The following is a 25,258-nucleotide window of genomic DNA, read 5'->3' as shown; positions in this document are numbered from 1 at the left end:
TACGTCCATTGCGGCAGCGCTAAAAACACTCGATTCTCCTTATGCAAATCTGCGCCTTCCGTGCATATAAGCTATCTGCAATGCTACGTACCTCTTGAGTAAACATAATGAACGTAACTAGATCCGTAACAACCAACTTAAGAAGTGAAATTGAATGGTATAATTGTATGAACGAGTGCTGCATGGGAAGGTGTCCGGTGTTGAAGACTGCCATTAAATATTTTTGGGCACGTTATTTTACCACAGAGCAATGCCTATCTATGCTTTACGAGTGAATATATACAAAATAATTCCCATCTGATAAAAGAAGAAAGTAGAATCTGCAGCATAGCTGGTTATTCCCCGTTGAGTTTCTTCGTTGTAAACGAGCGCTTTGCAAATTATATTTACGCTGTTAATTCGGTGCGGCAGTAAGCTCTAGTCATAAAAAAACAGTTATGTTTTGGGACGAGAAAACGAAAGTAAATGACCTAAACCGTGTAATCGCGGGTGGACCGATGGAAGCCGAGCGGGTTGTTGCCGCGCCGGTGCCCATCGCGCGCTCCAATCTTATTCTGCGGGAACGGGAGCCAGCGCTTGAAGAGGGAAAGCAGTGGCGGTGATCGCTTCCAGTACCGGCATGCTGCAAGACAACAGGGCGAGCTTACTGCGCAAAGTACTCATGCAGTGTATACGAGCGTTTCTTTTTTCAACGCTGCGACTTCATGCGCACGCAGTATATCGCAAGTGCTTGGCGCCTCTTCGCGGTTTTAGCGAGCGCGCACACTTGAGTGAGCGCGTATACGTGCATGCATGTGCGTGCGTACCGGTGTGTGTGCGTGGCTTCTTGTGTGTCCGTGTTTGCGTGCGTGTAAGAAAGAGTGAGGTTCAGAGATCCACAGTGGTAAAAAGGAGTGAAGCGATTAGGGGGAATGGGGGGAGGCTAGGCAGAAAAGATAAGCGTTATCCACATAGCCATCAGCTAAGCGTGACATTAATGTCGTCTACTTCACTACAAACGCCCTATCTATAAGCTAAGCCATTTACTGTTGGCGGACTTATAGCGGTAAAAAGGGCGTTAAGAGGATCAACCTAAATGAAGACGAAGATAGCGATAGCACAGGTGACGTAAAAAAAAAGAGGTTCTAAGCCATTACGACACCTCCTTAGATGCTCTGAAGTTGTTGAGCTGTCAGCGAGTCAGCCCTTCATACATTCTCTGCTCGGTAGCGCACACCAAAGGTCTCCCCAACACGCGCTGCTCTAGCGCGCGCGCCGAGTTGAAATTCCCCTCCAGTCTGTTCCAGCGTCGATGACCGCCTCTCGTCTCCCCGTTGGCGGCGGACGAGCCGGCGCCATGAAAGTGTTCCTTCTTCTTCTTCTTCTTCTTCTTCTTCTTGTTTAGCCCTCCTCAGCGCTCGTGTTTCAAATGGTCGGCGCCCGGTGCCGTGTGTCGGGCAGCAATACGAAGCCCAATTGGATCCCTGAGCACGGCTCCGGCTGTCCCTGATAACGCATTATTCGAGAGCGACATCGCAATCGAGAGACTCTCTCCTAGACTGGCGTCTATTTTATCGCGCTCAACAGGATCCTTGAACCGCGGATGTGCGGAGGTCACAGGCTCACTGGAGAGAATCAAACAACTTGTCTTCGCCGCTCGGTCTCTATACCGGCTGGCCTGTGAGTGACGGGTGTACGCTACCACTTTTTTGCTTTTTTTTTTTTTCTAGCGCAATACGTTCATCCGGTCTCACAAGTGGCCGGCGGGAAGGGTAAAAAGGGCAAAAAGGAAGGCCGCCATATATATATATATATATATATATATATATATATATATATATATATATATATATATTCACTAGGCAGTTGCTTTTCACACGTTTACAGTTCACTTAAATATAAAGCTGGCCTCGCTCCAATTGCATCGCGAGACAAGCAGTAGCTCACCACTTGTTCCTTTCGTAAAGCATTTGAAATAGGTGAACAATTAGGTGAGTCTAAAAAAATATCACCACATCGGTAGTATAATGTAACTGCCGTCTGCAGTGCCAGATCCGATACTCCTGCCGAGATTATTGGTAAAAGTTCACCCATCGACAAGTAACCTCCATTCTTTACCTTTGACGCCGTCAATTATACGCAAGGCCACCAGTTATTGCGACCTACCACGCAGTATCACCAGGCTGGACCCGAAAGGTCAAGCGATCTGCCTGTTATCTATTCGCTCAGATTTTGGGCGCGAGTGACAACTCATGGCTGCTAAGCTGCATTTACTCCCTCTTTGGTCGTTCTTCTGGAGCAGTCATCTGGCATACGATAGCTCCCATGCATACTTAAATTTGTGGATCTTATACTTCTCAGCCAACAAGAGTGCCTGTCGCGTATCGTTAAAAAACTCAGTAGAATACAAGGCGGGAGCAGGACGCATTTACATTTTCTTCGTCACCTATAAGTTCCTTCGCTTCAGCCTTGATCATCACCATGGCCAGGCTTTTCTGGCAGGTTCTCTGGTAAGGCTTTTGAGCATTGCTTTTGTCTACTGCGTAATAATCTCCAACTTTACTCGTACACTTTCTCGGCTAAGGTCCTCAATCACTTGTTGCGAGTCACCTCCTGCGTTTATGAGCAAGACGATGTAATCTGCAGACCGCAGGTTGCTGAGATATTCGCTTTTGATCCTCACTCCTATAGTGTGTCCCTTGACTTCAAGGCTTCTTCTGAGCGTGCACTATATAGTGTTGGAAAGATGGTGTCTCCTTGCCTGACCGCTTTCTTGATCGGTATTTTTCTGCTTGTGAAAAATTAAGGTATAGCTGTGGAGTCCTTATAGGTATTTGCCAAGACATTCATGTATGATTCCTGTACTTCGTCACTATGCAATACCTTCATGAATGCTTGTACTTCTATAAACTGAATCAGATGCATTTTCGTAATCTATGAAAGGCATACCTATAAAGAAGTTGGTTGTGCTCGGTAGATTTCTCAGTCGCCTGACTGATGACATGGATGTGATTCTCCTAGCCTCATACCTGCCAACACAAAGTACTTACAGGGATGGATTGGTAGCAGCTGCAGTGCAGAATGGCTGACACTGCTGCGTCCACGTCGTCTGATCTTTATATAAAAAGAAATATGTGCATGTCCCAGGGCCCTTAGGTGCGCACGAACGCCATGACCTGGTTACCAAATGGTTATTATTAAATGTCTCCCTAATGTGGCCTTCTGTGCTGAGGGTTTGGAAACGCAAGAGTGTTACGGGCAGTTGCCCTGTGTTTTAAGCAACATTGCAGGCTTTCAACTCAGCATCACTCAACATTTTCTTTGGGACAGCAGTTTAGGGACAGCAGGCGACGCTGGGTTCTGGAGCGGCGTCTTTCCGGCGCCGTCAGAGTTTTCATCTGGTCAATCAGTATGCTGTGAAGCTTCACCTCAGATGCTCCAGGAATCCGCTGTGGGGCGCGTCGGTGGCCCGTGACGTCAATTCTGCAGACGGGCTGCGCCGCATCGTTCCGCGGAGGAGCGAGAGAGCCGAACTCGACTGGCGGGTGTTCGTGCCAGGCCGGAAGTGCGTTCGTGCGTGCTCGTCAGAGTGCAAGCTTCAGCTTTCGACCCAGGCCCGCGTAAATTCCCCCCCGCAATTCGATGACGGCATCCGAACGGGCGCGAAGGGCCGGCGGCCGGTTCCGATTGGCCGTCTCAAGGTGCCGCTGGCGACCCCCTTTCCCCCCCGTCCCATGGCGGAACCAATCGGGAAACGGCGTCGTCGAACTGCGGGGGCCAATCCGGAATGGCGGCGCCTTCGAAAATCAATTAGGAGTAGCGAAGCGCGAGGAGCGTGACGCCAGCGCCGGCGCGGCGTCAGCGGCGTCAACGGCGTCGGCGCCGTTAGCGCGGCGGCCGTCCCGAAAAACGCGCACCGACCAATCGCCTTCCGAATCGATGGCCCCCGTTTCGTCCAGACGGCCGGGCATGCGCAGACGGAGTCCCCCCTTTCCCCCCTTCGGTGCCGGTGATCATCTCTCGCTTTCTGGTCGGAGGGTATCGGAGCCACTTGAAGAAAACGCGGACCGAAAAAAAAAAAAAAAAGCGTTCGACAGGGTCGAGGGCCGACATGATCGGAAGGCCTGCAGAAGCAGCATTCTCTTCGAGACAGTTGGCCTCTCTCACTCGGGTTCTGCTATTGTTTTTGGCAATTGCTTGCTCAGTCTTTCAAATGACGTGTGCTCCCTGGCGACCTTGCGTCGTCAAACAATGTGCTGAGCAAGGATTGTTCGTGGTGCTAGTGCTATCTCACGACAGAATACCTGCAGCGTAACAAGTATCACATCGCGAGTACTGACGCCGCAGGGGAGTGCGTCGATCGAAACACAAGGGAGAGGGCGAAGATGTTTGGCTTGGTCATTACTAGCAGACGTGATGAGATGCGAGCAGCCGAAGGGATATCGGTGGCCTTTCGAAAGGCCGCTAGGCCGGAGGCCGTCATCGACCGCGCTCGTTCGTTCAGTCGCGGCGAGGAAAGGATGCGATGTGCGAGAGCGCGATCCGTCCGGGCGCGCCTTCTCCATCTTCCGCGCTGGCGCGGCCATCTTCCTCCTCCGTTCGCCCCGCTCCACCTCGCCGTCTCGACTCCCTCGCCGTCGTCTATGGGGGGGAAAGGAGGGGGGGGGAGGAATCGGTCGGCGCGCCGCCGCCGATCGGGGCTCGTTCGACGTCGGCGGCGGCGACTCCGCCTCCCAGCGACGACGACGGCATCGGCCCACCTTGTTCGAAGACCGCCTCCGAAGATGCGCTCCGATGCGCGCCGCCGGCCGCCGTTTGATTCCGAGGGACGAACCGATACGGGCGCCGTTCGCCCCGCCTTCGGCTTGCCAGTCAAACAGCGTCGTGTGTCGGACGGGCCGCTTTTCTTGATACAGGCGAATCGGCTGCCAACATCCGCGACCGCCCTTCAAAGCGGAGGGCGAGCACGTCTGCGCCTATCTCGTGGCAAATGGCGAGGCGTCAAAACGCGAAATAAACTACGAACTACATTAGACAGGCCTACACGAAGGCAGACAAGGTGGAGGGAGGGAGCTTTGCGTACAATGAACTCGGACACGTTGAGCTGAGCATTCGCTAACTTCAGATCTCGCAACCCTCGGAAAATTCCTAACGAAGCTATCCACCAGCCCCTTCGAGTCCTGCGCTTCAAATGCGAATGCGTGCGAATGGCTGAACGAACCAATGACACTAGCCGAGCGTAACTCAGAGCCTCTTCGGGATGTTTCGTCAGCCCCGTCATCACACATGAGCTCAATATTTTCTGCTGTGTCCCAAAGGGCAGCCTTGTACCATTCGTACGTGGAAAGTCGGAAGCCGGATAGCGGTCCTCTTCGTACAATCTGGTACTACGTCAGTGAATTCAAGGCGTGGACCAATACTGCCGCTTCTTTCTCGTGTGTTTAACGATGACACCACGCTCGCATATTGTAGATCTGCACTCATATTTCTGAGGAATATCTATGTATGGGAAGTGTGTGACTCATGACAAATGCTTAAAGACTTTGCGAACCAGGTACCTCAGGTCATATACTCCTGTACACATAATAGTAATAATATTTATCAGCGTCACTGTGTCTTTCGCTACGTAATTAACATTGTCCATATATTGAACCTGACTCTATGAGCGCCTATTCCAGAACACTTTCCCGGCCAAGATCACGTTGTATTACAGCTCAGCTTGGCTCATGAAGAATGTGGTCATATTGCAAGATCGTAACACGGTTCACCTGCCCGTCTATACTGTGTCCGAAGTCGAGCACGCATATGATACTGTCACTTATTGAATCTAATTCGGAAATGGTGGCAAACTATCTGTGGCAGCAGGTTTATCCTGGCAGTTCATTGCGGCTGAGCACAGACGTACACCATCTCAAGTCATGCAGAAACACATCCAGAATTTCGCAAGGGCTTTTTAAGGATTGTGTCCCGTATTTACAAAGCAGTTCTCGAAGTGAAAGCTTCGTGAAATCGAGCCTATAGGCATACGGAAGTTTTCGGGCAACAACACAGCCGCTGCGCAAACCAGGACGTGGATGCGCACTTTTCAGAAAATTATTTTCGAGACACGTGTCTTGTTCAAATCGTTTTAGTTTATGCGTTGCACTACCGGATGCACAAGGAAAAAAGATGCCCCGTGCCTCTTGCACTTAGCGCAGATATGGGAGTATAGGCACCTTGTCTTGAATGCCGCAGACGATGGTGGGACTAATCGGGCCTGTATATTATACGAAGCATATAGGACTGTTTCTGCTATCCAGCCCGTTCACCGTCATGGCAGGAACATGGTGTGACGTGTAAAAGGGCTGATTCTTCAGTGCTCTCACTTTTGTCGTGTTATGTATGTACATGTATACACTGTAAAATAATTTACACCCTAAAAAGGGAAAAAGGGTGTAAATGTGTCTATAACTCACACCCTTAGGGTGTCCGTTATATGGATAACACCCTAAGGGTGTGAGTTATAGACACATTTACACCCTTTTTCACTTTTTAGGGTGTAAATTAGGCATTGCTTTGATCCCAAAAAACACCAGAGCGCACGCTTGCAGTGCTTAAGCAATTGAGGCAATTCTTGTTGCTTACGATGATGCTGCAAATCTGAAATCATTTTTCACTGCAGCAAACAAGTATGTGCTTCGATATTGGTTCAAACGTTGAAACTCCGTTCAAAAACCTTTGTTTCCGATGGAAAGCTCGCTCTGTCACAAGAGATCGCTGCAACGGCGCTCAAGCTTCGCCAAAATGTAGCCACAGCATCCACGCTGCATGTCGTGATAAACGAAGCTGTATATCTTCAGTGTAGACAAGAAATGCTTTTCAAAGACGCAGCACCGTGGTATAGTTCACCGAAATCAGTCGTGTTAACCGATGAAGAGGCGACTCAGCGATGGGTCAAAGTCCGTTGCTCTGTCTGAAATACGGTCCGTGCTCAGAAGACAGTCGCTTATATAAAGCAATTCGTAAGAACTGGCAAAATGTGATAGCGAACGTAATATTGTTGAAGGTGACCGATCAGTGACAAGCAGTTCTTACGAACCGAAAGCTTAGGGGATTCGGCCACAGGTTTCGTATTTCCTGCCGACGTCGTTCGTTCTGAAAACTGAACTATAGCATATACCTTTCGGAGCTTTACAATTCGTTTCGAGGTAGGCCGTCGGCAATGTCTGTCTCAACACTTCACCACGCCCAAGTAAAAACATGTCATCCGTGTTCAATTTACAGCACCGATTTCGCAAGGTGATGGTTAGTTGTCTACATCATTCGCGTCCTCTCATGCAGGATACCACTTTGGTCGTCGAGCAATTCTCAAATGATTGCCACAAGAAGATGAGTTATCGAAGTTAATGTTTGCTCAAAACGGCTAATGCTTGGATACCATATAAGATAGCCTTAAAGTTTGCTTGAGTGCTTGCTTTGATGCTGAAATTAACTGATACGACGACCGGCACTTCAATTGTTCTTCGTCAACACTCTTCCCCAAAGCGTTCCAAGGATACCAAGACTGCCTTGTTGTTTTGACAATGCTAGAATTAATCAGGCAGTGTCTTATTCAGCACATAAGTTTGTCGACAAATCAGTCGGTATATAATTGACAAGTATTTGTGCAGGGACTTCGCGCTTCGCATTTTTTCCTTCATATTTCTTTGCTGAGAGGCGAACGCAGGATTCATTGTCTTTTTGATCAAACGGTACAGGATAAACGAGTGCACCTCCACCTCCCCTCCTTCAGGCATCTAAATAGTCCCCAACACGGGTGGGCAGTGACAGTGAAACGTTGCTATTCCGAGGGTATACACATCAGTCTATGCATTTCCCCTGCTGTTGTCCTCTGAAAACTGAATGTAAATTGCACATGCTAATAAATCAAAACATTTGAAACTATCGTGAGCTAAAAGCTTAATTCGTCTCTAAAGGTGCCCCAATCTTATCCATCCACTTTAACTTTCTCTTACGATCATGCCGCATGTCCCATTTCACGCTGCCTTGGCGACTTCGGAATTCTCCGCACATGCCGGATTAAGTGGTTTCTATTTCGCCCGTCAGGTATAGTGGCGAGCTGATGAACATATTTCAATCACGGCATGACTGTGTCTTATACCGTGCATCTCGTCGTGTCCATCGTGCTGCAGCACCTGTAACCATGGGTATATTTTTAAGATGATTTTTTCTGTATTGAATGTTTACGCACGTTCACGAAATTGGCTCTATTGCCGGAACGTTTTTTTGCATCACCTCATCATGATATCATTATTTAATAATTTATTGTTTTGGAGAAGTCGGCAACACCATAGTTGCCAACATTTCCAATTTCATCCAAATAACTCCCTCGCTCACTCACTCACTCACTCACTCACTCACTCACTCACTCACTCACTCACTCACTCACTCACTCACTCACTCACTCACTCACTCACTCACTCACTCACTCACTCACTCACTCACTCACTCACTCACTCACTGTTTGATAATCTTTCGTTTGAAACTCTTCATAATACGAATTCACGAAGCTTTTCGTTAGCACGCGCTGTTTGCCATTGGCCAGTTGCCACCGATAATGATTGGCTGACATTTGCTCTTACGAACAATTCTAGCTTATAAGAACATTCTTGTGAATACGGGCCCCGATACGGGCGCGGCACCTCCTTAGGGGACTCGTCACTACAACCCCTTTGCTCGAGTTCTAGTCTTGGGACCAATATAGCGCACGTGCAGCATCATCTGGTCTTAGGCCGCCTTCACGAGACAAGTACTACCGTTATCCGCACATCGTTTATGCCGTGGAGACGTTTCATGTTCGCTTCCTGTCGCATCTTCGCTCACCGCGAGAAAACGGACGACCGGCCGGTTGGCCTCGGCTGTGCGCTAAGCCACACGAGCTTCGTCGTCGACCGAATATGGATATAGCATGCGCATCGTCCGGTGAAAGCAGAGCGACAGACCAGAAAAGAAAATTGGAACGAGCAAGACGGCAGGAAAGGTGGGGGGGGGGGGGGGCTACAGGGACCGCGAGACGAAAGCGCGCACTCCCGATGATTGCGCCAGCGCGCCGTGGTGAGCTCCCGTTTTGCCTGAGACGAAGTCTCACAGGAGCGCACGTACGTGAAGAACAGTGGCGATAAGAACCCTCCTTGTCTGAGACCCCACCGGAAAAAAAAAAAAAGACGAAGTGACGAATGAAGAATGCTGATGCGACTCGAGACGGAGCTGAGCATTCAGGGCCATCCTAAAAAGCATCGCTTCGAAGCATTTCTTTCGTGCGAGCCAGCGTTGAACGAGACGAGAAATGAGAGTTTAGAGGAGAAAAGAAAAAAAGGAGAGAATAAATGAGCGAGTTAGCGTCTGCAGGAGAACGCGGTGCACTGAGATGCACGCGGTTGCGCTAAAAGCGTCCTGCGCCACGCGCGCGGGGCCAGCTGTTCGCCGCTCGATCAATGCGAGCTGGAGTCGAGCCGCCGCTCTTCCTGCAGACTCGGATGCGCGAATGCGCGCGAGTACAGAGTCGTGTGTGCCGTAGTGCGCAGTATACGTACGAGAGAATTGGTTGTGCGGGCTTTGGGTGACGCATTTATAAGATCTCCCCTCCTTTATGCCTTGCCTTGTGTATCGTGGCGGACATCTGCTCGTTAGACATTGCCTGCCTTGCGACTTGGGAGACAAGGCCGGACAGCCTGTCTCGCGTCCATGTTGTTGACAGCTCACGCGTCTCTGAAAGACGTGTGCTCCATGCAAAATACAAGATCACTCCGGAGGGAGCATCGCCTTCTTATCGGGGAAAAAATATTTAAAACAATACGATAGCGTTCGTGTTGCATCTTTCTCTGCAGCCTGGTCTAGTTTTTCTTGTTCTTTTCTTTCTTTCGATACATGTCCCCATTTTTTCGGGCACAAGCTCGCCTAACTTTACTCTTCTGGGTAGCTGTGCTGTCGCGGTTCCATTTGTTGCGCTTTTCTTTTTTTCAGGGCGATATTTTCGGCTATTTCTTTGATCACTTGCATCAAAACCCATACTCCAGGACGTAGCCGAAGAGAGCCACAGTTCAGCTGGCCGCTTAACGCAACAAAAATAATCACTGCTGTAAAGTGTACACTACGTAGGAGAAGCAACAGAATTGTAACGTGTGTTTAAATTTGAGGCATATTGAACTTTTTTGGCTCACTTTCATATGATGTGTGACTTCTGCCAGACTGCTAGGATCACACAACAAACGTGGGTTCGCACCAAGTTGGAGCGCCTCATCATTGCGGCTCGACGCCTTTATAGGCGAGCCCGCTTTCATCAAACCGTTATCATCCCCCTTGGCGTGTGAATTCTGTGCGGCTGGTTATTTTACTCATATGGAAGAGGTCCATAACAAAGACAGTTGACGTAGGACAACGATGGCCAGTCCTGCCATTTAGAAGCCATAAACCTGTTTTATGCGTTTTGTTTATTTGGTCACTATTGTAACGCAGCTAGCCTATTAACGAAAACACGGCGAAAAAAGTCTCCTTGTTCGCATTCGAAACGTGGTGAGGTTTATCGGAATACGCGCATTAGCTCTTGTCGGGCGCTCGATGGTGAAGAATCGGTTGTCAGAGTACGATGCCTAGGCCTTTTTTCTCCTGTGTCAGCTACGAGAAGACCAACGCTTGATAGCAGAAGCAGGGAGGACTTCTGCCGATGCACGGCGTAGCTGTGACCCTTCTTCTGATGCGCTGGGAGAGTGGTGGTCCGTTGGAAGAGACAGTGAATCGCTCAGTCGATGGTCCCACTCCGGAAGAATGGAACACTGTGAGGGCGGTTGCGCTCTCGCAGCGTGTTTCACAAACACGGTAGCGGGCACGAGCATTGTCAGAGTAGTGTTCAGCTCGGAGCAAAGCACCTTCGCCGGCGTAGCGTAACGAGTTCGCGAGAAGGAAGGGTGCCCTCGTGGCGGAGCAAGAAGGGGGGGTGCCTCAGAGGACGCCTGCCCTCGCCCGGGCCGGCGCTGTCAGAGACGGGAGGGGGGGGGTGCGTTGTCCTCCCCCGCGCGCCTGTGTGGGGGGGTCACGTGGCACGCGCAGTCTCCGCCCGCATCCGCCTGGCGTCGCCGCCGCCGCCGCCGCCGCCGCGTCCTCCACGGGCCAACAGGTTGATTCCGGCGAGCCTCTTCGGACGACCTGCGCCCGCCAGCGCTGTTTTCTCGCCCCCATCTGCCGCAAGACCCGCGCCGCCGTGTCGTAGCCGCTCGCGCAAACCCGGCTTTCTCCGCCAAGTGCACAAACCCCTCCGCACGGAAAGTGTGCTCCGCAGCGCCGGGAGGTTCTGCACCCCGGAAGTGAAACCGGCGCGAGTGATCATCACTCCGGACCGCGGCTTGGCCTCCGGAGAGCGGGAGGAGCGCAGCGACCTCGACTATCGGATCGCGAACGGCCCCCCTCCCACTTCGGGCGCCCCCCCCCCCCCCACCCATCGCCACCCCCCTTCGAGTCCGCTCTCCCCCCGATCGCTCGACGACCGCTCCCAAGTGGAATCTGCGTCTGGTTTCGGTTTCAGTTTACCCCTTCACCGCTTACCGACCTGTCGGTTTGCGGGGTGCCAAGTGGGGTTCGGTGCTTTTGACGCTTGCCGAGTGACCAGTGCGTTGGCATCGTCCTTGCGCGTTCACGGAATCCTGGACGTCGCCTTTCGTCGTTCTTGGAACCGCCACCACCGGCGGGGCACCGCGCTCGTCGGTGCTGTGTGTCGCTGACCATCGCTGTGTGAGGCTGTGAACGGCGTGCTGTGTACACCGCGTACCGTACTTCGCGTGTGCCGGCGTGGACCTCTGCGTCGTCCCTCTTCTGCTGCAGGCGCCTTGATGTGAGTAACACTTCGATAACGGTCCTCGGCCCGATTTCACCTTGTTCAATGCAGGCCACCAAAGTTGCGTTCTTTCTTGCAATTCTTAGAATTGAAAACTGGGCCTATACTTCGTACGTAATCATCTTGTGGTTCCTGCAGCGCCCGCATGAAACGAGGACAGCGGAGAGGAAATGCACAAAGCATACGCTTTCTTGTACATTCCTTCTCTGTCGTCCTCGTTTCTGGTGAGCGCTACACGAATTACAACAATTGGTTGACACGACTGTATAGATATGTGATCACGAGGCAGATGAGTTAGGATGAGCTGGATGTGGAGCTCCGTAGTGTGCAAATCAGCCACGAAGAAAACTTAACATTCTGCCGGCTTAGCTTCAGATCCTTGCCTCTCTCTCTGTGCCCTGTCGCACTACTCTCTCTATAATTTGTCCCAGCCAAGTCCAGCTTTTCGTTGCACTTTGTCAACGTCAACTTATTGCAAACCTTAAGGCTAGCGCACGAAAGTGTCCTTCTCAGGCCAGTTCCGTACTTCATTTGGTGTTCAGTTACTCTTCAATGCCATGTTTGAATAATCAAGCCAGAAGGAAGTAACCCGCATGCTAACATTGCGAAAGCACTGAATTGCTTTTTCTGCAAGGTATTATAGGAAGCAGCACGTCTTAGCGACCGCTAGCTTCATAAAAGCAAAGATCGAAAATGAAGCCATGCATTCATCAGGTGTAGCGAATCCGCATGGACATGCTCATCATGAAAAGGCTCAGACGTTGACTTCAGCTGCGCAATAATACAAGACATTTAATTAACCTCTCACGTCTTTGTTTCTGGCCTGAGTAGCGCATATGGTTTGGGTGCTGTCAAAATGCGCCAACATTAACTTCGCCAAGCAAGCTAGATGCACGTTCAAGTTCCTTTTAGAAGCCTATACGACCGGAACTACGACGACGAGCCATGTGGATGATTATGATGCAAATGAGGTCACTGAGGTCCCTTGACAACAACCTTAAAACCCAGTGCACAGTGTGACCTGTTTGGGTCTATATATAGCTTTATGGTAGTACACAACGAGCTGACGGATTGGATTACATTATTTACTTCTGAAGCATGATCGAGGAAGGGAAAATACGAACATTGAGTATATATATACTCAGAATGGAAAGCGCCGCTACTGCATGTGTCATCTCATGGGCGTGTTCACGCGCGACGCCATAACTCTTTTTCCACAGTCTTACAATTTTGCTGTATTGTTGTGTAGGTCTGTATTGCTCAAGATAAATCCTTCGCGTCTCCCTGAACGTCTTACGCGCAGACTAATTAACGCAGTCGCTGTGCCACAGCTGCAGAACTGCAGATAATGTTTGCTGGCAATAATGTCTCCTGCAAGGAGCGCTTTATATATTCACTTAGACATTCAAATGGAATAATATTAGATTTATTAGCCATATTTGGAAAAAAAACAGAGGATATGGTTTTGTATTCCCAGCTCTCCCTTCTTAACCACTCCCCTCTCCGCTGACGTTGCGAATTGTGTTGAAAATAGTTGCCCGGCGATTATACAAAAGTTTGGACACATGGGCAGTAAATTAGAAAGCACTGAATCCCTATAAATATTTACAGTACCGTTCAGTGATGTTCATCAGATGAAAACAGCCCTACTTAATGTTTGCTACTCATTAAAAAGGCTCAACATCAGACCCATTTGATGCTAGGAAAGTTTTTTTCTCTTAGAAGCTGATCGTAAGGTTGCCCTTGCATGGGAAACTGAAGTGCCTACACAGGGTTCATTCACGACGTCAAAGGGACGAGTGTAAAAATGGGCTTAGTCCGCTTCATTTGTGTGAGACACATCCATCGTAGAGAAACCAGCGTGGTGCGTCCAGTCGCGTTCTTGTCTGAAAATGCGTGCGCGTCATTCTCTGCTAAACCGAATGTATACGTATGCAGAAAATTGCTTGGCTATAATTGCTAAAATTGCTATATATATATATATATATATATATATATATATGTGACAGCGAGGTCCATGTTTCTGAATAATTACAGTGTTGTAGTATATCCATTTTCATTTGGCTCATGCGGTCGTCATTCTATGATTGCCTTACAAATGGTGGGTCCTCTTAAACTGATCGGCGGGAGAGATGGCAAAAATCAAAGGAACAAGGCTGAATGAATGCAATATACTGAAAGAATTTTGGCGTCCCTGCTGTAAAATAGGGCAGCTAGCTATGCTACAACGCTGCGTGAGAACTTCCATGGGCGGTTTCAGTTGCCACATTGCATGTGCACTAGTTAAGTCTATTACATGCGCGGTACTATGCGCATAATACATATGAAAAGACCATTTAAGCACCAACACCGTATATGTGCTATATTTCAGGTGAATTCATTGCGGTTCAGTGTTCTAGCAAAAAAATACAACGCAGTGTCACTCATTTTCGCGATGACATGATAAAGTTTGTAACACCACAACTGAAAACGACACATCATGATACGTTAAGCACATTACTGTGGAAAGCAATATATGAAACAAAATTGTTACACTGCTGATTTATGCGTGCGCTATAGCGCTCGAAGTCCAGTATGTCAGTTTGAACGCAGTGAAATACAGCTATCATCACAGTTTCATAAGATATGCGCAAACAGCACAAATGTTGTATTCCAGAAATGCCATGTTTGCCTCGCTTGGCTTGATCTATTTGATTGGCAATGTTTGAACAACCATTGCTGCCCGTTCACAGCAAACATCTTAGCGCCCTAACGGTGAGTGAATGGACGTTTTTCAACTCTTCGTTGGGTTGTCCAAGCGTCTCATACACGTCTCATCGTATCCATAGCCTATATGTCGACCACATGCTGTAAGGTCGGTCGCACTCATTTGCTTTAATGGTGTAAGGGTCCTGTGAGCTGAACTCATTTATGCGATGCAAGAAGCACTGGTATACTTTGTTCGCCCATTGTAAGTTTACTTGATACTTCGGAATATATTTTGTTCGTAAAAACGTTGAAAAGAGCATCAGGCGCATTGTTTTCTATAGCATACTAACGCTTGTATGTTGCAGTCAGGTTCAGATTTTATCGTTACATTATATACATGTGCATATTTAGACGCTTGCGTTTGCAGATGTATGTTTCATTCAAACTGATTGTGGTGAATAATGCACAATGTGCTGCCCTATTTTACTCCGCCATTTGCCATGTCTATAGCATGAACAAATATACTTGGGATGTCGCTCTAGTATTAAGTGATCTTGTTGAAATCTCAGTTAAAGGGACTGACAACTGGCCAGAATGTGTTGTGAGAAGTTGATGAAAATGAAATGACGGTTATTTATAGTGATAGAGTCCAGCATTCTGTTCGCGATTTAAGTAGGAATTATAATTTTAGTTGGCAAAAAAAGTCTCAAAATTTATTAAGTGGCGAGGCCTGGTGGTGAAATCTTGGTACTTCGGATGTAGTCTATGAGATTACTGTACGAAATTCGACTGTTATTAAGTGCAACATAATTATCGCTTAAAATTGGTGTTGCTACATTATTAGTCACTTGCGCTTTATTCTATGCTTCGGAAATCAAAAGCACATGCATGGTTACCGCAACACGCTGAACTGCGTATCACGTGTAAAACCTTGCTTCGTTTTCGATCCGGTCGGTTTCATTTTTACTGGTCAAGTACCAAAGCAGTTGGACAGGAAATCACGAAAACACAGAACTATTATCGCTGAAATGCTTTCACACTTCGGAAAACGTGAGCGCAGCAACGTCGACTTGATAAGCAAAATAATACTTTCTCACAGTTACAGTCGCACTTGTCGTTTGCCTCCCACTAATGCCGGCGTATAATCGCTATGCACTCACCTATCACCGTTTTCAGCATGCTTCCAGCGAACGACTACATCCTCACTGCAAATCGAAAAATTCTGATAAAAAAAATGTTCCACCGTGTTTTGCGCGTTACCACTTCAAGATTAGCTCTGGCCGGTAAGCTTTCCACTGCATTAAAAAAGATAGGTACCATGAAAATTGGTTGTCAGTCCCTTTATGTATTCGTTGCGTAACGTATCGAGCACATGGATTTTCTTGCTTTTCTCATTCGTGAACTGGCAAATGATGGCAAATGAGTAAAACTATTGGCGTTCGGTATTTCCTTTACTTCGCTGCGAAATATTCTTGAAGCCGATATTGTGCTTGTCCGAGACAAAGCAAAAGAAGCCAAATAATAACATTAATAATAATACATACCTCGCATATCTGATAGTTACCTTTCCAGTTAACAATTTAATAAAACCCTCGTCTAGTTTCACATCTGCAACATCATGCACGTCAGAATGCTCGCGAGGAGGACGAAGACATCTGACGATGATGTTCCGACGCTGAATCATACTGCTACGTTAATGCCACTATAATGTCTGGTTGTATGAACACTTTTCCTGTTTTGGAGGACGCGGGGAGAGTGGAGGGGGTGCGTTTGGCGCGCTAATTTGGGAAAGGATAACAGCGACTACCATGAGTTTGTACAAGTCATGTTGTGGATGAAGAAAGCTGAGGGGAGCAGAGGCAATCTCGTTTAATTGTATAGGACCCAGCACTTTCACGCAACAGACACTTGACAATAGCTTTGAGACAGAACTGGGTGCAAAACCTTCGTACCAGCTTTCAACATGAGTAGAAATAGCAAATTGAAGACAGGATATCATCTTACAGCGACTGAATCTTTAATCAATGTCCATTAAATCTCATATCAAAGAAAACGAGCCTTGCATACGCGCTTTCAAGTATAACGAGGAGCAGCGTGCGCAGTAACTTCGCACCTGCGTGCACCACATAAGTTACTACATTTTCGTCGGCACATTACTTTGCACTGCTGCAGTAGTTCTGGGGCTGAGCTCGCAAAGTTTTTTGTTTGCGTGTGCAGTTTTCCACTGGCTGTCCACCTTTATTCATATGCACGACGTCACCATTGGCCGGAATCTGCCCTTAGGAGCAGTTATGCTAACTTGAGAACGTTGTTGTCCCCAGCATGGACCTCCATTCCTTTAGAAGTCAAATTATATTGTAGTAACAAATTATTGAACCGTTATCACTTGATGAGAGCTTCTTTAGCGCACTATTCGACCGCATTTATGTAGAGTTCATTCACCTCCTTTGCCGGCCAGCGTTGTCATTCAGCGACCAGAACGATACTCGGCGACTGTGTCCGTGCAGTTCGGCAGTTTCTTCCGACACCTCGGCGGGCTTTCTTCTGCCCTGAATAGGTCGACTGCTGCTTGAGCGGCCCGCGCGCGCCGTTCACAGCCCGGGCCACGTACGTATAGCGGTGGCGGAACACTCTTTTTCCGGTTCGTGTGCTGCGCTACGCGCACGTGTGCGTGCGTATACGTGGGCGCGCGTGTTGTGCGCACAAGCACAACACGCACACAGGGTTGAATGGCGCCGCCGTCACAGAAGCGAGGGGGAGGCGTTTCGGCGGCGGGCATAGCGCCCCCGGCCCGAAGCAGATCGGCGAAGCAGTGTGTACCGCTGTCGGGGCGGCGAACCGCTGCCTCGACGGAGCGTTGCGTGGCTCGGGGGGAAAACAACCGCTCGGAAAACAGCCGCCCCTTCGTAGCTGGCCGGCCGCTCTTTTTCTCTCCCCGCTCCTTTGAGCGGCCTACAATTTCGAGATTGGCGCCCTCGTGCTGCCGCGGCGCTACTTTGTCTCCCGTGTTTTCACAAGCGGTGGCTCCGCGAGCGCCACGCGCCGCCCGCCTTGCGTCTGGTGCGGCGCGCCGCACGGAGCGGGCGCAATGCCGTCCGCACGCAGCCGCCCGCGTATGCATGCGCGGGCGCCGAGATTCTACTAAAGCGAATCTTCCGGTCGAAGAAGCTCGGTGCCGAACGGTGGCGTCCGCAAGGCGATAAATGCTGGCCACGTGTTCCGTGAGAGCGATGCACTTTGGCGGTTCAGCTGCACTCGTGCCAGTAGTCGATAACTGCCACCACCGTACAAAGATAGCTCTAGCAGTTCAATGAATGTCCAGTTCGTACAGCCAAAAAATCGGAGACAGCTGAGAAGTTCTATTGTTCGTGGAAATATTAAGGAACAATATGAATCTTGCCAGCAAAACCCGCTAGTTTTCTAATCTCCTACTCACATGGCGTATTGGCTGACGCAGGGCATGCGTGATAAACTGGAGATGACCGGTGGCAGAGGCCTTCGTCACGCGGTGTATCCAAGTTGGCTGATGAGAATCTCGTTAACGCTATTGCTGAATGTGACACGGACCCACGTGCACACGAAATTGAATGACGCACTGAATTGTTGGGGCGTGCATTTTAACGCAAGGAGCTTCTCTCTGAGTGCATATCTTCACTGGCTGAGTACGATCGCGACAATGGCCGGCTAAGCCAGCGCAAGAAGAGTGGTCCAGCTGCGATTCGATTGACAGTGCTTACGTTTCCTGAAAGTGGTGCCCCGTACTGATCCTTTCTCGCGACAGGCAAAGTTGTTGCGACAATCGTGGTACTTCCTCTCCATGGCAGAGCGAGACTCGCCATCACCACTTCTGTGTCTCCTCGCCATACGCAGCTTAGCGAAAGCGCCTTCACTGATTGTGTCAGATAAAGGCCCTGCAAGTCGGCCACATGTTTCAGTGAACAGCAAGGAAATGCAAGATAATAAAAAAATTCCGGCAGAACCCATCTCACGACGAATGCCGACGTTAATGCGATTAGCATCTAATCAATGTAGCAACCTGCCGTATTCGCACCGCAGACACACAAAGTGGCAATCTCGATGCCAACCATGCACAATGCCGAATGATACCACGACGCAATATATCTTGTTGTAGTCACTGCACCCCAATTAAAACTCCGTAGTATATTCCTACTATCCTGGCTGCAACTTCGTGGCAATGGCTCCCCGTCACACGGCCGTGCATGACGCGGAGGTGTCTGTTGTGGATGGGGCGCTATCGCTTTAATATCTTTAAGGCTACGTACTTATGTCACTTGGGCACATCTATTCTGACAGATTGGTCAAGAATGGGCAAATACCAATATCACATCTGCTGTGCCGAAGTCGTGTACTTCACCAGACAGCAGCCAGCCGCAAGTCATCTGTTCGGGCACATACCCAGTGCAACGTGTTGTCTGCTCGGTAACGCAGCATCCAGGACATAATTATAACGGTCCAAGCTAGCAGACAACTTGGGTTAATGTGTGAAAGAGGCTATGGATACACTATAGCGCAAAGTGCATAAAGTTCGCAAATAATGCTAACCGCATTGATTGAAACGTAAAGCGAGAAGGTTCGAGCAATGCGGGAAAGCCGTATGCACCTGTGGAGGACGGTGCTTGGTCTGGCGTTTCCGGACCCCTCGTAGAAGTGGCAGTCCTGTTTTCTCTCTAAAGCACCTAGTTTGCGAAACATATGTCGCAGTCAAACAGGTGTGCATTACAGACGCGGCGGTATACTGTCATCGCCGTGTAGAAACAGGGACATGCAGAGGGTCTCGTGTTCTTCTGCGCTCTGCCGCTGCAGTGGGCCACCATTCACGGCTGAGAAGGTGCACAGCGTCGCACAGCGCCACGCGGCCAATGCGCGTGCGGTCTTTATGGCCGCGCGGCGTTCGTATTCGTCCCGCTCCACTAACGGCGAGAAGCGTGCGTGTGGCGAAAGCCGGGCCGCCCTGGCACCCAAGGCATGCCGACGCTAATGCAAACAGAGTGGCTGCAGGCGCACCTCCACACCACGTGACCTGTGCGCAGGAGGCCTGACTCGGTCAGCCGGCACATAAACGAAGCGAGAACCCCGTTGGATGGCGGGTTGGCGCAGGCCTCAATTTTGCGTGTGTGCGCGTTTTTTAATATCTCGCTGGACCGAATCAGACGATTCGATCTCTGTATTTTCGCAGACACCCTTTCGAACTGATCTAGCTGCCGTGAGCTATAGACGCTTCTTCGTCGCCACGTGTATGGAGCACTAAGCGCCTCCAGTATCCTTCGTGAGGATTGCGTTTTTTGGTTCCGTGTTCACTGAAACGTCCCCCTGCCTTTGTAGTTCTTTACATAAAATATAAAAAAGAAAGAACAAAAATCAGCGTGCAGCTTACACGAATCCAGGAAACCCTGAATGCGGCCAGTCTGTGTCGTGTCCGTAAGTAATCCGCATGACGTCAAAAACAAAGCAAACTATTCGTGGCGCCCCTTCAGGAATTCTAACTCGCGTCCTCCGCTCTTAGAGTGCCACGTTTTGAACGGCACGTAACTGACGTGTATGTGCACAATTGTGGACATTCCTGTTTCATATTGTAGGTGATTCTTGTTTGTTTTATTCTGCTTTAAGATTGTAGCAGTGAGCCATATGGGTTTCGCTTGTAATTTCATGCATATTGTCATATTAACAGACAATGGAAGTAAGAAACTCATTTAAAAGTCATGCTCAGCACGAGAACTGCAAGGTGTATATATATATATATATTAATATTAATAAAGCTAGATACATAGTGATGTTTTAATTCAAGGACTACTTTTTTTTCTGTTAATGATCCCATTCGCTGATCGTCTCGTCCAAGAATAACCTAAGAGAGAGGACTGTGGCTGGGTTAATTGCCGCAAGAGTAAGAGGGATCGGCTTGCAACAAATTAGAATTGAATGGCTATATTTTCTCAAGAAGTACGAGCGAACAACTTGGCGTCGCATCTAATTAATTTTAAAAAAATGCTTAGACCTAGAGACCATGACACCGCGATCCGCCAACTATCGTTATTATTTAGTTACACTTAAAGAATATGCTGTATGGCAGCGCGTTTGGTGTGTGTTCCTTTTCTGCGTCCTCTGTGTTTACAGCGCTCTAAGTTTTTCTAATGCATTACCAACTAGCCCACCTACCCATCATATTGCATGTCCTCTTCCGCAACGTTGCGGATAACTTGCAGACTTGTTTCAGTCAGCAAGGTAGCTGCAGTAGCGGATGACACATGCACAGCCTCGTTGCCTGTAGCAGTGGCGTAGCCAGGAATTTTTTCCGGGAGGGACACTCATTTCACCGGTGAAGAGACAGGGGAGCAGGGGCTGGCGAGGCGGCATCGTACACATGCATTTCAAGAGGCGGCGAGCAGGGGCGCTGCCCCCACCCCCAGACCCCCCTCCTAGCAACACGAGAGCGAAGACGACCTATGCATGACGCTTGTCGTGGAACAATGTTGAGGAGAGGTGTGCACACGCGAGAGAAGTACAGCACGTAACCAAGTACATTTAAGGCTTCTTTGCAATTTGTGTCAGAGTGTCACACATCCATTCTGTGGGATTGTCCAAGAATGCGAACATACGCAGTGACGCCTACTCATTGACCCATGTTGTTGTCTACTCGACAACACAGCAGCCAGCAACAAGTTGTATACTCGTCCACATACCACGTGCTTCACATACCGAGTCGCTCAAGTTGTTGCCTACTCGGCAAGACAGTAGCAGCACCACCAGAAAAGCAAGAGGGCGGGGCAAGGAAAGCTTACTTTTAAAAAATACATTGACCCGCATTCAATAGAGATGCTCAAGTTATGAACTGAATCTTACCGATTTGCTTCAAAAAGTAGTGTATAGTCATTGCTTTCTTGTGACGAAACTTGTGACGAAACTAAAGGTCACTCAACAAGTGACAGAAAGGAAAATGCAACAGGAAGACAGCATGGATTACATTGGTTTAGATTAAAAAGAAGTGCAGTTAGGCAGGCCACATAATGCATAGAACAGACAACTGGTGGTCTTGTTAAATTAACAGAATGGGTGTCAGTGGAACGTAAGCACAGTCGAGCATGACAGAGCATTAGGTATAGAGTAAAGAAGCTAAGGAATCTGAAGGTATATAGTGTTCTTAATTGACTAAGACAGAGGTAATATATGAACGGGAACGGGGGCTTCGTCCTGCAAACGACATCAATTAAGTAACATGATTATGATGACAATGACAAAGAAGATGACGAAATCAACATGCTATATGTCATTTGTATTGCAGTATTCTACACTATAGAAAGCGTGCTTTCTCCCCCTATCCCCCAGCTCCAGGACACTTAAACTGCGTCTCCTGCTCCGCTCAATATTAATTTTTTTCCCCGGTCATATATATGCCTCTAGTTTCAAAAATGTAAGCCTTGGTTGTTGCATTTATTTTTAGTCACTTTTTTATGTACGTATGTTGGTATATAGGCCTAACTATTTTATGTAACTCATATATAATTCGTTTGTATATAAGTTATATGTAACTGTTGTTCTCTTGAACTAATTTGCAGTTGGAGTTGACCATTCGTTTGCCACCTTCTGTCGTATCTGTATTTTCTGCATCGGGTCGCATCACACAACAGTATCAACTCGCCCAGAGTTCGATTATGCTTGAGCAAGATGTACCGATCTGCTCTCAATTACATAAAACGAATGGTGTTTCAAATCAACATAGATGGACGCTAAAACGATAGGAAAGGAGGGTGTGATTGTCAAGACAAGGTTGATTTTGCACAAGCCAGCTATTTGCGCGCATGCTATTCTGATGCAGATTTAATGGCACAGAAATTAGCGGCGCCTATGGGTTCGTCCAATAGCGCGCACCTTCTCGACGAGAGCACGCAGCCTGGCATAGTTCCCGGCATGCACTCGATCTTCGCCCACCGAAACGGCATCGCGTGGCGGCGTTTATTTCCACATTGAACAATGGGCGGCCTGTTTACGCTGACTCGTGCCCCACTGCGACTGCTCTTCCCTCCGCCGTCTAATATTTTGGAAGCGACCCCGAAATGTCTAACCGGGAACATCTCCAAGAACAGCTTTTCTTTTTCTTTCTTTAATTCCTGACCTTTTGCTTTGGCCTGTCATGAGCGGTAGCCGGTGACAACTTCAGCCATTTCCTGTCCTGCGTGAAGTGCTTCGTCGCATGCCGTGCTATCTATAAACATGACGCCTGTTTACCAGGAGGTAATGAGCTCGACCGATATTGCTGCGGGCTCAGCTTCATAATGTGCGAAGCGAGTGTCCTGTAACGAATTCTGCGAAGCTCTCGTAGGTTGGCGAAATTGATAAATGGATCGTTGACCCATTCCGCCAGACCAAGAATGCATACCAAGCATGTCATGAGAAGCCAACAAACACTGACACCAAGGACAACATAGGGGCAATTACTTGTGCTGAATAAATGAAATACGATATATATATATATATATAGCTAGACAGAACCAAAGTAACGTTGTTTACCATCGCTTGGAGATACTCAATCTTTTTTTTGCACTCCGCTTAATTGCGTAATTAGCCTTAATTAATTAACCAACTTATTAAATATTATAGTTCGACGAAAAGTGTCAATGACAAAATTGTAGAGCAACATGAAAGACTCCCGATGCAGCTTTCTGTTGCTCAATACCTGCTACATAAAAGTGTTTTTGTGAGCGTGAAAGTAGCCGGTGATACACGCAAAGTGCCAGTCGTGCGGCAATCTTGCGTGTATTCGCGAGCTTCTCTCTCGCTCTGAAAAACACTTTTATGTACGTAGCACGTATTGAGCAACGTAAAGCTATATCGGGCGTTTTTCATGTTTCTCTACAATTTTCTCATTGACCCTTCTTATCTAATTATGATACTTCAGAAGTTGGTTAATTAATTCAGACTAATTATGTAATTAGGCAAAATGCAAAAATATATACGTGCATCTCGAAGTGACGGCAAACAACATTAGCTTGGTTCTGTCCAGCTACGTGACATTCGCATATATTTTAATATTGGTGCATGATAGTTGGGACACGATGTATACATATGTGCGTGTGTGCATAAGACTTACCTTGTCTCTGCTGCTTTGGCTCTCACTCATAATGGCTGTCTTCCCAAGATTCTTCAACTGCATGCAATAAAAGAAGGAGCAGAGAACAGTTGTTTCGGCTTGCCTTCAGCGTTCTGTAAAGGCGATGCGTTTCCTCTTCGTTATATGACGCCAGTGCACCGAAAACTTGCCTTGCGGTCCTCGGTTCTCGCTGCAGCGGCGAAAACGTCAGGGCTGACGATGGCGACCGTCCCAGTGCGGCAAGCGGGGACGCCAATATCTCGGCTTCCCGCCCGTCAGCATCCATCCTCTCAGAGCTGGCTCGCCTACATCCGCGGATGCCGTCGCACCCTCAGCTTTTTTTTTTTTTTTTTCTATCTGTACGCGAAGGGGGAGGGGCGCCAAAGGCCCGCGGTAGCGCACCCACAGGAGCTGAGGAGGAAGACGATCGAGGTACACGTGGGCACGCGTATTTCGGGAAACCCATTGCTCCCGCGCCTCTCGCGGTCCCCCGTGTCTCTCTCAGCAAAACATCAGTGGACCGCCGATGTATGAGTCCTCAAACTTAAGGGCATCGCTTTCTTCTGTTGCGCTCTGTCTCTCGGCGCCTCGTGCGTCTTCCGCAGCGCCCCGCTTCTGCTCCTGCGCGCGGCTTTCCAGGCAAGCACGTCCCGTCCCCCCCTCCTCCTTAGCCGCCTTTCTTGTGGCTGTCTACTTTTCGGCGAGGTTCGAAAGCTCATTTTTCATCGTCGCCTCGAGCGTTCGCGCGGCCCTGCCTGCCATCCAGCCAAGGGCCGCCGCCACCTCCTCCGCGACGACGATCAGCGCGGTGCGCGGTCCGCACCAAAGGCCTCCTCGCTCCTGATACCTCCGCTCTGGAAGCGACCACTTGGCAGTGGCTCAGCAGTTCTGTCATTGCTGTACGCGTATTTGTTTGTGCCTTTGGGCCGTCGTTCGCTCTCCGTCTCGGCGCTGCGTCGCAGAAAGCGCGTTTCCCGCTTCACTCGCTGAAATCTTCCAGAAAACAGCCTGACAGCGGAGGATCGCCGGCTATTCGTGCCAACGCATACTTGGGTTTTGCAGGTCCTTTTTGCAACCCCGATTCTGTAAAGTGCAGAAGCTAGGATCAGGAGATTTTTAGTTCGTATGCGTTTCTGACTGGCGCTTTGGTTATATAATCTGTAGTTTGAAATCACAACTGGCCGCGACTCGGACCATGGCGAAATCTTCAGTAGCCGGAACTGTGGATCTGTGAATCGGCATCCAGTATTCTAAAAGTCTGAAACGTGCCCGTTGAGGCTGCTGTTGGTGGTGACTACCTCAGCTTGAACTTCATATCCTGGCTAGAACTGATTTTGTGTCTGAAATTGATCTGTAACCGCATCGCCTAGAACACACGCACAAAAAGAAATATGAGATTTTACTTGTCAAAACCACGATCTGTTTATGAGGCACCTCGGAGTGGGGGACTCCGGAAATTTGGACCACCTGGGGTTCTTTAATGTGCACCTAAGTCTAAGTACACGGGTGTTTTCGGATTTCGCTCCCATCGAAATGTGGCCGCCGTGGCCAAGATTCGATCTCGCGACCTAGTGCTTAGCAGCCCGACACCATGCATAGCCACTAAGCAACCACGGCGGGTG

The sequence above is a fragment of the Dermacentor andersoni genome, chromosome 3 (genome assembly GCF_023375885.2).
Source record: "Dermacentor andersoni chromosome 3, qqDerAnde1_hic_scaffold, whole genome shotgun sequence".
Lineage (NCBI taxonomy): Eukaryota > Metazoa > Arthropoda > Arachnida > Ixodida > Ixodidae > Dermacentor > Dermacentor andersoni.
The sequence above is the reverse complement of the archived record's forward strand: the minus strand, read 5'-3'. Positions refer to the sequence as shown.